The following is a 14,892-nucleotide window of genomic DNA, read 5'->3' as shown; positions in this document are numbered from 1 at the left end:
ATATATATATATTCATTGTAATTTATTATTATTAACGTGTAATGCGTGTAATGAAACTCCTGCCCTGAATTAATTTTAATTAACCATAGTAAACACGAAAATGTGAGCATAAATTTAAAAAAAAGTGAGTGAAGTTATATTCATTGTAATTTATTATTATTAATTTTAGCAACGTGTAATGAAACTCCTGCCCTGAATTAATTTTAATTAACCATAGTAAACACGAAAATGTGAGCATAAATTTAAAAAAAATTTAATACCGTGAGTGAAGATAAAACTACTTTAAAAAATTAGAGATAACTTGTGGATAAAACCAGAAAATATTTTAGTTTATCTCTCAATCTCTCTTATTCAACGCTGTTCATTCTCGAGCGGTTGTCGCCCGCGCGATTTTTATTAAGATCCGCGATTACTTTTCGGTGATAATCTTTTTCTGGTAAGCGCAAAATTTTCAATTTTTTCCACATACTCTTAAATCATTCTATATTTAAAAAGTCACATACAAAAGATCAGGTTGGAAAAAGAGAGAAAGAGAGAGAGAGTAATAAGGCGGTTGCATCGGTCGCACGCAAGCCGGATACAGCACGGTGCTTGTTTTATAATGGCGTACGCCTTAAAGCCGATTTGTTGCATGCTCGTGGAGGTAGTCGCGCGAGATACGGCACGATTAAGGGTAAAAGTTTCCGTCGGGTTCGCCGCTGCAGCTCGCGAGAAGAATCTCGCGTGACCCAGATGAGTCGCGGTGCCCCCTCGAAAGTGAATACCCAGGAATTACTCGCGGCTAAAGAAAGCACACGCATACGCGCTCTCTCTTTCTCGACTTTATCTGCCGGTTTATTTATGAAGCATAAACTCGCATTTCGCACTGGGTATGTCCCGGCGAGGGTCCGCCGTTGTATTCGGGGGATAATTCTCACGGCGGATGTTTCCGAAGTTGTTGCAAGCTCGCGCAGTATATGAGAATTGTTGCGCTACAATGATATTTCCTGACCTGATACGGTGGCGTATTGTTTAAATATTCGTATGTAACCGTGTGGATATAGAGCGATTTTTTGTCGATTGATGATTACCTAGAATTGAATATTAAAACATCGTTTCAATGCGTTTGTGTAAGTATGCATTATATGTTTGTTTTGTATCCATTATTTAAGCATATTCACATAATATGTATTTGCTCATATATATTTAGCAACGAAATTTGTGTGGAACTTATAAACTACGACTTTAATGATGTAAAATTGTTATTTTATATTCTCGCATATATGACAGATTTAACGCATAATATATAAAATATCGACGAGCTTTTCATTACATTGTGAATGCAAACGATCGATGTAAATTGTGATTGCAATTACGCCGAGGAGATTTGCTTTTTACTCGGGAAAACATGGGAAAACCACCAATCAGCGAGCTGTTTTGTTTCGCTCGTAATCAGTCGAATAAACAGATCCTGTTACTGCATTATTGTCAGCGGAATTTACATAGAAAAGGGATAACGACACGCGCACGCCGGCGCTCTGCATTAGCGGTGATTAATCAATTATGGACATTTAAAACCGGAATCATCAAAATGCTAATTTCCACGAGTTCGCGCACTATACCGCGAATTTATTTGCTTAAATCAGCTGCGCGGAAGTTCGACGTTGATATTTACGACATGTAATTAGGCATCGAGTTCATCTACAATAAATGCATTACGTATATTCCCTGTCGCCGTTATTTTCTCGTATATTAAAAAAGATTTATTTTAGTCTGATTGCATTATATATCGTAATTAAAACAACATCATAGAGGCTACTGTAAATTAAAATTTTTTTTTTTTTAATAGGTTTTATTAGCAGAAGAAATTTATAGCTATATAATAAATATTCAATTACTCCGAAAATCGTGCAATTTTTTATTTGACAAATTAAAACAATGTGTTAAATCGTAAAAAGTCAAATATTTTTTTAAATAATTGTATTGAATAATGCAATATTATTCGATAGGAGAATCAGAAAACTACATTTATAACACAATGGATTACATAATTGCAATTTTAACCTTTTCTGAATTATATGCGCGCGACTAAAAATACATATGTTATATGACACTTTTTTAAAATGAATTTGTTATATTAAATTATTAAAATATTGTACTGCCCGTTTAATATTTATGAAGCATCTCAAGTTATCAATTGTATTATTAATTATTTATATTCTTTATAGTTTTAAAGAATACAAATTTTCCTGACAATTTTATGTTTCTGATCATAATTATTTCTTTACATTTGAAATAATTATTAATACGTTTATTAAATCGGGAAAAAAATCGCGGTAAGTAGTTTTATTAGGTATATAATGTACAACTTTATTCGCCGCTTTTGATGAGGCTCATTTGGCTGCATTAAATTTTTGTAAACTTTTATTGCAATTTTTTAATATCTTCTTTTTCTCGTTAATTATTGTTATATAAATATAATCTAACTATAAAATAAATATAATCTAAATATAAATCTACAGAAGATGTCTAGAACAATGTCTAGAACAATGATCGATTTAAATGTCTTGGATGAAAAAAGTTGTACCACTTTTCTTCTTATCAATTAAGATGAAAGTAGGTCGGCTGCAATTCCCAAAGTTTCCAAGTTGGTGGATGCCTTCTCTCTTCTCCCCTATTCAGTCCTTCTTCGATCTGGTTCGGGCAACTACGAATTAGTAGGGAGCAGTATCTATGGGATCGTTCCTTATTCCTACAGAGAGAGGGACGAAATCCTGTTGCCCGGTTGCCGAGGGCTGACCCGAGGCTCATTTGGCTCCTTCTGATTAAACTCGAGTCAGCACAATGTTTACGTTACCCGGCGTTCTTCTCTCTCCTTCCATTTCCGGCATTCTCCATTATTCGCGAGATTACTCATTTTCCGAGCAATTTAACTCCTCAAAACTCGCGAACGTGAGCGCGCTTATCTCGCAAAATTCCGTTCTCGCGACATTCGCCGTAATGCTCGATTTAATATACAACGTAATGCTTTTGATAGCGCGCGAGCTCGAAGACAGTGCGAGCTCGAAGACAGTGCGAGCTCGTGCGAATTTGTCTGCGTGATTTCGAGGTGAACACGCCGCGACGACAAACGATGCTTATGAGACGACTGTCCCCGCTTTACCGTTTCCTCGCTTCCTGATTTTCTCTTTGTTCGCCCCTAGGATTACTTATTCCGCAAGGAATTCAATCTCCCAATACGCGGATTCGTCTTGCGCGCGTTACACGCAGCGCTACTCGCATTTCCTCGCGAAATCAGGCTGAAGGCATTTTCCCGAGCAAGGAAATCGCAATTTTCGTCGGTGACGTCGGAATAGAGAATTGTCATTTTTTTTACCCCGCGAGAAAGATGCATTTTAGCAAAAGACAATAGACAGAAGCTTTCCTGATAATAATATGATAAGTTTTAATTTGTTGAATCATATTTCTGTAAGTGCAAACACTTCTTTATTTTTTGATTTATTTATGTTAATAAATCGAGAGAATTTCGTTGAATAAAAAGTGAAGAGCAATTATCTTGTGTTCGGAAATTTATTCTCATTGAAATTGCTCTTATATATTAAAATCATTAATGTGTTGTGAAAGACTATACATATTATTTATGAAAACATAGAATAAAATAGGATATTATAAAGACGGGAAATATAAATTGTAATTTCTTTCTCTCTCTTCTCTCTTCCTTATATATTTTCTTCAAATAAGTTAAGTACTGCTTTTATAAAAGTAGCTTTCAGTATGATTCTCATTTTGGATATTGCAATCTCTTCTTTCACATAAAGATTAATAACTCAGGAACCAAGACCGTGATTCAACGGAGTCATTCGTGATGAAGTTGATTTAATAAGCAGAGCAGGTATAAGGACCAAATTTATAGATAAAACTTTGCTGCTGTAGTTTCTGAACTCTGTGAACTCTATGTAATCTCGTTGATTAAAAGGGGAGACCATGTTTCCCATTAAGTGCAAATGTTTGCTGCTACTGTCCATAATTGGACTACGATTGGAATAACTGTGTTGCACATAGTAGTCATAGCATAATTAAGATATACATAATAAGCTAATACGACTATTATACATATATCTCTCTCTTTCTGACCCATAAATTTTTCAATATAATTGGTAAAATGCAAATATAATACAGATGCACAAATTACAATACATAATTTCCTATATAAAAAAATAAAAATAATTGTGCCCGCGCATAAAAATAGCAATATTGTTTTTCTTATTTTGAAATAACAGAACTTAATTTTTGAAATTTTGAAATAACAAAACAGTATTTAATTTTTAATCTAGTACGCGATAATAAAATTTATTATTGTACACACTATTGTATACATGTTACATTTATATAATAAACACTATGTATACGTTATATATATACAAAAATGCAAATATCATTTAAAAATATCAGATTTTTTCTCGTTTTCTTCTATTTTTCTAACAATTCAGGAAATTGCAGCGTATTTTTTGCATTTTTTTCTCGTTTATAACAATTTGCATTTGAAATTTTGTTTTCGAAGGATTTCGATGAATCAATAAGCGATACGCGAGGTTTCCAGTCGAAAGAGAACTATTTGTGAATATGACAGATGAGATGTCAGAATTTAGCGAGAAGTGAGCACAAGAATGACATAATTGGAGACCGCGATTGTCGAGAAAATCGACGAACCGTCGTCGATTTCACCGTTGCGTCACCATTATTTTTTTTTTTTCAGGCGAAAGCGATTTGATTGACGCATTACCTAATTCACGAATGACGTCATGTTTTTTGAAAACGATGTCGCTAATTCTCTCAATTCATAAATATTTCAATTTCTCGATTTCAATTAAAGCATCAAATAATGACATGAGATTTTTTTTCCTTTTTCTTTATTATAACAGATTTAATTCTGCAATAGTTAAAATTAATCATTGAGATTTATTATAACAGTTAATTCTTTTCACGTCGACAATGAAGTCGTGAAAAAGTGAACGACATAAAATAAATGCTTACGCGAGAACGAGTTTCGAATTATTAGTTATCGGCAAAATTTATTCAACGGAGAAAAATTTATTAATACGCAGGATATATATTTTAATTTTATCCTCGCGCTTTCTCAGGCGGAATTTTATTCCGTTTCTTATCGATGTGCAGGCAGTTATTGGAAAGAATCCGGTGATTTATTACGCCATTCTTGCTCGAATGTTCTAAGGGCTGAGTTCGAAGGAGAATGCGCAGGCGAGGAATTCTTCTTTAGTAAAAGGGCTGTTTATCGGGAATGTTTTTACAGGCATCTCATCGGGTTTACCTTTCTCGTATAAATTAAGTCTTTGTAAAGTGGAGCTCTCTTTAATAGAATAAGCGTTATATCATTAAAAAAAACTTAGTTTACGTTTTTAGTTGAATAAATAGCATAATTTAAAAATTTGTAACGGTTTCCATTACTTTAAAAAATCATTTGCAAATGGATTGTGATTAAAAATGTTTATTTTTCTAATAAATTAATATTCGTACCTTTTATGTTACATTGCAACAAAAGTAACGGATTAACAATTTAAAAGGCTAAAGTTTTGAAAAATTGGGGAGATATAAAATAAGTGATCTCTTTTAAATTCTAAATAGCTCGATTTTTACTATTAATGTAAACGATAGAAAATCTTCAATCCGATATCAATGTGAGAAAAATATTTCAAAAATATTTTTCCGTTAACTGCCGTGACGCTTGTTAAACTTTATTGTCGAGAAAACCATATCGGATCTCGTACGCTTCGACTTTACCTCCACGCAACTTCCGCATTACGTTAAGAATTGCATTTGCTGCCTGGTTCCTCTGCACCGATTCCCCAGCGGAAATCAGGTCAAATAAAATACGGAAACCGTCGAAAATTTCATAACATTTCATGCGTTTCGCAATCGTATTCCACAAAAATGTGCTTTGCTCTTTTTCTGCCCGCGGGACTATTTTGAAATGTTCCTGTAACTCGTGACATATACTTGGAAAATTCGGATATATTTGATGGTATATATTATGTGGGTAATTGTGTTCTCTTTATATTTAATGTTAGAATCGGATAATTAAATATAAAATTTAAAAAAGATTCGAATTTTTTATTTTCTTATTCTTTGAAAATCATCAGTTTTCAATCTGATTTAAATATTCAATTACGTATGAACGTCAAATAATCTGAAACTGGGTATGTGTGTTATCAAATTATGAAAAATATTTTCTATCTTCTTTCGATCGTTATAGCGTTATGAGCTGAGAAACACGTCTGGACACCGATAAATTTGATTCATGAATACGATTTGAAAATTGATTTGCCCGAATAATGCGATCCGTCTAGAATAAAACGGAAATCATATGAAATGGAGGCGAGATGCAAAAGGGGAACCAAGAGCTGCGAAAACAGAAAAGCGACCCTCGGATTCGATGGTCCGAGAACATCCGCGTGACAATGAGAAATGTCTTCGGCTACTGCGCGTGTAACGTACGGGAGGACATGTACTATTCACAAGCTCGTACTTTATGCGTATAATGATATCTATGGGAAAACATACATAGTGTACGATATAGCGATATGCCATACATAAATCTGCAATATGACGAAAATTCACGTCATTACGTATAATCAACGACAGAATTCCTTTATTGATGCAAAATCAATTCTTGGTTGTGGTAAAATGCTATATACATTTTATTCCAATAAATATTAATTAAAATTAGATGACATTTAATTAATTTTTTATTTCTTCTTAAAGAGATATGATTAGATCAATTTAATTTTAATGTATATGAAAATGAATTTAATACTTTGAGTTTAATATTCAGAAATTAATCTTTTCAATTAAATATACTTGCTTATTGTTTGTAACTAAAAACAACGGTAGAAAAAAAATAATTTATATAACAGATTTGATCGAAAAATATAAAGGCTTTTAAATTTGCTCAAATTTTTGCACTGGCAGGGTGTAAAATAAAATCAGATAATTTCATATTTCTATTATTCGTACAACTAATGTTATTAAAAAGAACTGATAGCTGTATAATTTTATCCTCTGAGCGTGTTTCTATAATTTTACATGTACGAATTATATTGTTGAGTTTTGTATGGAGATTTTCATAAATAAAAAATTTCTGTCTCTCTCTCTCTCTCCCCCAAAAATCGTCTCATTGTTTCGCGAATCGCGTTAGTCTCGTATTCCGCTATATCATTTAATCGCCGTTACCTTATATGCGACGGCCATCACATGCGGAAATAATGTTTGCTCGGCCGGAAATGTGGGCAGGCGAATTATCGATACAAATAAGCGGACGTAAATACCGTGACGGCTTAAATCGCGCTTGGCCGCGCATGAATTCGCGTTTTACGCAGTCGGAGCGCGCGAAATGCACCAGAATCGCCGTATTATGATAATCTATCGCCCATTCGGTTCTTCGATACGCGCCTTCAGATCTATCTGTCTCAATTTATAGCGGGGTTATCGCCAGACTATGTGTGGAGAAATAGAGTGAAAGAAAGAGCACTAATCGCAGAATGAGAATTCCGTTGCGGTTATAATACCGTACGTAGCTTCGGGTAAATGTTGACGGATAAGTTTAATTTGAATTTTGCCTACTGTACTGCGATTTAATAATATTGAAATTTTTATTTTAAAATTTTCTGCTAGGCAGAAATCGATGCGGATTAAAAAGATACTGTTAAAAGAGCATTTATGAATTTATCATCCCTTGTAATTGCATCGTGAACAATGAAATGAGCACAGATTAAAAAGTTGAACATTTACGTTGTTATTTTTTAATAATACGCTTTTTCGTTCATTTCAATGATTTTTCGAGATGGAAGAAAATGACCGAAGCTCAGGAAAAACAATAGCGCGAAATTGCGTTAAATTTGCGGTCCGTATATCGTATACATCAATTCAATCGATTCCTTATATAGATCGACAGCTCGTTCATCGATATACACCGGAATTTTCGTCGAATGCACCGGAATCACTGTATTATGGTAATCGATTGCCCATTCGCTTTCGCGATACGCGTCTTTACGTTCTTTCCGGGCCATACAAGCGTATTATGATCGAACGCTGCCGTAATGTTCGCAAAAATTTCTATGGATCGTAACGCGTGGCGAACATGCATTCAGCTATGGAAGCTTCATTGCACCATATATTCACTTCTTTCTCGTGATAACATAAAATGCATGTGCCATACGAGTTAATGTCGTTGAATAGTAGCTGAATCAAAGTGATTTTTATCATATATCTGTATATATTTATTCATCTCTTAAAATCATATTAGTGCAAGAATTTTACTAAAATATGCCAAAATGCAGAAAGAGATAATAATAGATACATAGAAATAACATATTATATTAATATTTTTGGAACTAAACCGAATATGCGAGATATGCCATTATTCAGTACTTTTTAACACATTTAATAATAGAGCGCTATGAAAAATATAGTAAGAGAGAAATGTGTATCAAATAATGCAAGGTTTTCTAACCGGCCTGATTTCCTGCGAGTTCATTTTTGTTGTCGCTGTAACTTTGACAGGAAACCCTCGCCTCGATCGAGAAACTCGTACGTTTATCATTTATTCTTGGGCTTTGGGATCACATAGGTCCGGCAATAAAAGTCATGCGACAGGAATAAAACTCGTTTCGCTCTACTTGTATAAAGAATAAGTCCTTGGAGTTAGCAGAACTCTGGAAATTTTGACGGGCGCAACAGAAGTAGTAAGCGCTCATATCGCGTCTTGTCTTGTCTCGTCGCATCGCGGCGAACTCCTTTCAGAACGAGCAGTTTATCCGTGTTCTCGCTGCGTGTTACGACAATTTCGACGTACGTGATAATGACGAGTATCGCGCCACTTCCAGTCGAAGAATATATATCTGATTTTCGCCAAGTTTTGCGCGCGCCTGCGACTGCTAAGTTAAGGAGCTCCCGCCCGAGGATTCGCACTCTCTAACGAGGATGTTTGTAGGATGATACAACTTTGCGTTGTCGTACTCGGCGCATCGTGCGGAAACGACGCACGGAAAGTCGCGAGTTTCTTTGGATTGTCGAGAAATTCTCAAGTGGAATTAACGTTGTAGATTTCGATATTGCAAACTCAGCTTATCTTCTCAAGTTTTCCCTTGGTTTAATACAGGATGTGTATAAAATGGAGCGATATTTTTGGATATATGATGTTACTGACAGCAAAATGTGAACTACATATGAATGAGGAACTTAGGTTGCGAGATTATGCTTAATATCAGTTTGAAAATATATTACTTTAAATACATTGTACACTTTTAATTATGTAATATTAATGTATGTAATATTTATGAGAATGTGGTCATTACAAATAATATTTTTAACAATCGCTTTTTTTCTTCCCTTGCATCTGTATTTATTCAAATGTATTTTTTTTTGCACAGCATGCACATTGCTAATCTAATTATGTAATATTAATGTATGTAATATTTATGAGAATGTGGTCATTACAAATAATATTTTTAACAATCGCTTCTTTTCTTCCCTTGCATCTGTATTTATTCAAATGTATTTTTTTTTTTGCACAGCATGCACATTGCTAATTAGTTTTAAAAATATTGTCAGTTAAAAATATTGCCATTAAAAATATTTGTCAGTTTAAAATAACTTGACTAAGGAGAAAAGTTGCGATGAAAAAGCTAAACTATAGAAGTATTTGCTCCAGACTCCAATTATTGGAATCTGAACGAAAAATCGAAAATAATTTCTCGCTTTAATAGTTGAACGATTCCCATTCGCGCACAAAGGCGCTCAGAAAAGTGAGACCCGAGCAAAACAGGACAAAGCGATGCGTGTATGAAAAGCCATGTAGTATTAATCGGAACGATCAAACGGTCCGCCTGCCGAATAATTGCGTTCTATGTTGGAATGGAATGTCCAGTGACGATAATGTGAGTTCTTTGATTTTTTTTTTCAATCTACGTATTCTTGCGATACAGCGGCTTGACAATGACGAGTAATGTATAGCCATCAAGAAACTTAACGTTAGCCAAGAACAACGCCAGAACAATCTAGAACGAGAAGTACAACGGTTGTGTTCGATTGCTAGATTTCCCTTCTCTCTTTCTCTCTCTCTCTCTTCTTTTTCTCTTTCTTACAAACACCTTTATTTCCTTTCGCGCGCAAACGTTTGCTATTTTTCCACTTCTCCGACGGCCATTTCTACTTTTCTCTCACACTTCTCGCAAACCGAGAGCTCGAACTTCTCGTATCGAGCGTTTTCGCCTCGCTGATTTTACCGGATTCAGGATTCCGATCGCCTTCTACCGCGAGGACTTTGGGAGCGCTTACGAAGTCGACGGTGCCGAAGTAAAACCCTTCGGTAAGATCGTCTCCTTCGGATCCTAGGACGTCCTAGGTGTGCACGCGTCAGGATCTTTTCGTACGCGACCGCACGTGGGATTTGGAGGGAGTCAAATTATCTGAATATAATTTGGCCGTCCGAATCGGATGGGTAGGAGATCGCTATTGCTTTCATGGATCGCGATCAGGAATCGACGTATCCCGGAGAGGGTCTTTTAACCGATTCCAGATTTCAATCAGAAAATCTGAAACGTAGAGAGATTTTGGCTTGAGATACGATCTTCTTACGCACGATGACGTCGCAATCGACCCATCTATCAGTTGATGCGAATCAAAAATGTTCACGTCAATAAATAAAAAAATATTGGTTTTCTTTAAAAATTATTTAATTAGAATCTCAAAATCTCTCCCCTAACTATAGAAAAACATGTTTGACAGATCAAAATTTATTATGATTAAAATTTATCAAAATTATTATGTTTATGCTATCTGTCATGCGATCTAGAAAAAAATATATTTATGCAATTTAGAAAAAGTATATTTACATACGCGATATATATGTATGATACCTCATAAATTAGCATTCAAAACAATACAATACAATTGATATTATTTAAAATAAAACAATAAAATTAAAAAGTATTTATTTAATGATATTTATATTATTTTTAATAACCTTTTTTTTAATCCTCTAATAAAGATTAATTTTAAAATATTGTTATGCAACAATGTATTTGAATTGATCATATACACGTAATTCATTTTCATTTGTTGAATATTCGAGTTTTACATGTCGAATAAAACTAGGAGTGTTGACTGACTTCAATTTCGTCAGAAATTTCGAAACGCGAAAATTTCTTAGGTTTCTCAAGCACATAGCGTGACGCAATAATTTAATGTTCGAATGTTTTATTTAAGCTCATAAAGGAAGAATTACCGGTGAACATTCTAGAAACGCGCGAGTTAAAGGGCTCTATCTTTCGCGTGTCTTAATAATGTGGCATAGCGGAACGTATGAATTTACTTCGTTTGCACATACGTGAACATTCATACATATGTATACATATGCAAGTATAAATGCAAGCTGCCTGAAATAGAATTAATGACGTTTACCTTCGGTAATCAGAAAGCCACCGCCATTCGCGATCATGCAAAGTTACAGCATCAAAATGTGAATATCGCGAAGATTCGCTGTTGCCGTAATTATCTGTTATATAATATATCAAAATTTGTTACAGATAAACTGATGCAAGATGCGATGTTGATATGATTGAGATACAAAAATAACAATATGACGAAAATAACTAAAAATATAAAAATTTTTTTAAATATTGTAATATTTTTAAAGTTTATAAATAATTATCTCTCTTCTATAGAATTCTATAAATCAAGAAGTACAGATTTTTTTAAATTAAAAAATCATAATTACAGTTAAAATGGCCAGTAAGAGCCAGTGCGGAAGTTAAACCGCATATTTTATTCAAATTTCGACATTTATCGTACAGAAAATGATTACGAACGTTTCAGTCCTTCCTTTGTATCATCTTCAACGTAATACAAATAAATTAGAAAAACGTAATTCTAAACAATTGTTTAATATTATTAACAATTGTCAAATATTATTTGTGATTTTAACTGTAATTATGATTTTATAAAAATATAAATTAAAATAAAAATGTGTTTAATATAAGTGATACATTTCAAATAATATGTTTCAATGTCCTATACCTCGACATTCAAGAATGTGAACGTCGCATATGTTTTCTCTATCTACGTCATGTCCATGATTTCCTATCACGTTCGTTCGGTGAGATAACATCCAGATTGTGGATATGTTTTCGCATTTGCGTCCGCGTTCGCATATTTCGAATGCATCGAGCTGGCATGCGCGTGCCCAACTGCATTTTCGGTGTCGTCTTGATCAGAGATATCAAGCTCGCATATATATCGAATTGGCAATCATTCCCGTTTACTGAATTGACCGCAGCGATGACGCTTGGATGTGACAGCGTGATGTTGTGTATGAGCTTTATTGAAAGGGCAGATAGAGAGATAAACAGATAGAGATGGCTAGGGAAATTTATTTATATATAACTCGCGTGGAAATTTTAAAACTATATAACATCGTTTAATAAAATAAAAAATATAATTGCATTTTTTGAAAAATGCATTGTGTAAGACGAAGAAACACTGTAAAATAATTGCGGCTAATATACAAAGCAATTATTAATTGAGCTTGTCGTAGTGTTGTACTTCAATCACAATATGCTGCCGTTATGCAATTTATGTCGCAATACATGCCAGTTTTATTTGCATCGCGAGAAAAAATAGCATTGTTGCCATATCTTTTGACTTGTGTCTCACAAAGTCATATTTAAGTTTACTCAAGAGAGAGATATTGCCTCGGCTTAATTGCAAATGACAGCGAAAATATCAGAAAATATCAGCGAGCGTGCATTCCAATGCGACGCGGATTCGATTCGCGCGTATAAAGGTGCTTTTTACCGACGAACTGTCGTATGTGCAATCGCGATTAGATCCGCGCAAACTGTAACTGTTTCATTCAACGAGTTGCATCTATATAACAACCGGTCAATTAATACAGTAATTAGTTTCCTACTTGCGCGCATTTAACGAGCTACTTCATAGTCACATCTGGACAAAGCGATTCCCTTTTGGGCTTTCATGCCTATTCGCGTTTTCCCGTAATCGCACATACAGTCGACGTTTCCTACTAAGTTTTGGAAAGCGCTAATTACGAATGACGGACTTGCTCGTTAGCGTCCGCTCGAAGTTTGCTGCACGTTTCGAGCGATTCGGAAACCAGAGTGATTATAACACAAATTAGCTCATCAGAGAGATAAGAAAGTTTTTCGTCACGCCTGCGATGCACGCTGTTTACAAAGTGGGTCAAGATGAAATATTTTCGTTTGCTTCGCTCGAGATTTTCAGGCTATCTAACAAATAAATGATAAATTTGTTTTCTAAAAAAATTTTTGATTTATTTATTTGTACAAATTTATTATAGAAAGAGAGAGAGAGAGAAAGAAGGAAAGAGAATTTAATAGGCAAATTATAAATTTCGATTCTTTCATTACCAATGAGACATATGTGTTCCATGGAAAAAAACAAATTAGTAGTGAAAGAGTTAAAACATTATTCAGGCATATACTTATAGTGTTCTTGCAATGCTTTTAATAAATTTCATGACTACAAATTGAAACAATAACGATATTCACAATGGCAAATGCATTTGGATTAGTGCTTTTGGCTATCGATCATTATTCAGTCGTATTTATTTGAACATTTCAAAGGCGAAATCCATTTTGAGGGCTTTAGTATTCTCTCTACGCTTAATGTGCTCGTTTATGATAATCCCGTGGCGATTACGATGAATGCATCACGTTGTTGCTGAAAGATATATAAACCGTTTTGAAACGACGGTGAATTTGTGTGTCTATCGAAATGCTGGCCGTTTTGGCGTATTGACTGAAATCCGCTTATATTCCTGTAACATTTTTATCGAAATACATGTCATTTTTGACTCTCATTAATACAGACATTGAATCAGATAGAATCGTTTCACGCACTTTAAGCATTGAAATTGTATGCACATTAAATTATTTTATATTATCGATAAATTTTCGAATTAAAGCAATACTTATAAAACAAACTTTTGTGTGATTTTCAAATATTACCTTGGACACGAAAAGATTGTTCAGGCAATTTTATATTTCAATGATTAATAACAATAAATAATTTAAAAATATTAACACACTAGAAAAGAAAATTATAATATATATGAAAAATGAAGCGAGTATTTATTGTGTAATATTTATCACTTACATAAATGTGAGTTTTAAATCTGGCGAGTGATCTTAATTACTGTCAAGTAATTGCTTTAGTCAGAGGCGAAGAAGTTATCGCGCATCGTGTTTCTTATCTCTTTCATCTGCCATAACTTCAACTCTATCAAAAAACTTATTTGTTTCAAAAATCTAGGTCTAATAAATTTAATTTTTTAATTAATTATGATTATACACACACACACATACACATACATATTTCATTCTAAATAATTTTTCTTAATTTTTTCGAAACATTTGCCAATTCCGTGAATCGCTGTAAATGTCCTCTATAATAGTATTTATGTAATAATACAATTAGATTAAAACAGTGTATTTATAATTAGTTAATAATTATTTTTATATTAGATTTGTGTGTGTGTGTGTGTGTGTGTGTATAATGTTATATAAATCTAAGAAAATAAGCATATCAATTCAGATATATATAAATACTAGTTATTCACACCATTCTACCGTCGCTCTGTGTTTATACGAGAGTATGCCAAATGAAAACGCATTTCCCTCTTTCCTAAACTGCCTTCTGATCATTCTGCTATCCCCGTAGCACTCCCACCCCCGTATCTCGATTGAAGCTCACGAGCTTGCACGAAGATTATCGAGCTTGCGCGAAGCACGGGTGTCGGCATACGGGGAGTGAGCTTGGACGTGGGGGTGGATAGCGCCCCGACCGGGCGGAAGAGAA

At 34.1% G+C, this 14,892-nt stretch overlaps 1 protein-coding gene across 1 annotated transcript in view; it reads left to right on the top strand.

Moving 5' to 3' along the window:
* The window catches only part of LOC115243376 (nephrin-like), a 251,510-nt gene that overhangs the window by 19,879 nt on the left and 216,739 nt on the right, over positions 1-14,892 (top strand). The window lies entirely within an intron of this gene.

The sequence above is a fragment of the Formica exsecta genome, unplaced genomic scaffold, assembly GCF_003651465.1.
Source record: "Formica exsecta isolate Colony F162 unplaced genomic scaffold, ASM365146v1 scaffold72, whole genome shotgun sequence".
In the NCBI taxonomy this organism is placed as follows: domain Eukaryota; kingdom Metazoa; phylum Arthropoda; class Insecta; order Hymenoptera; family Formicidae; genus Formica; species Formica exsecta.
This window is presented reverse-complemented; position numbering and strand designations above follow the sequence as displayed.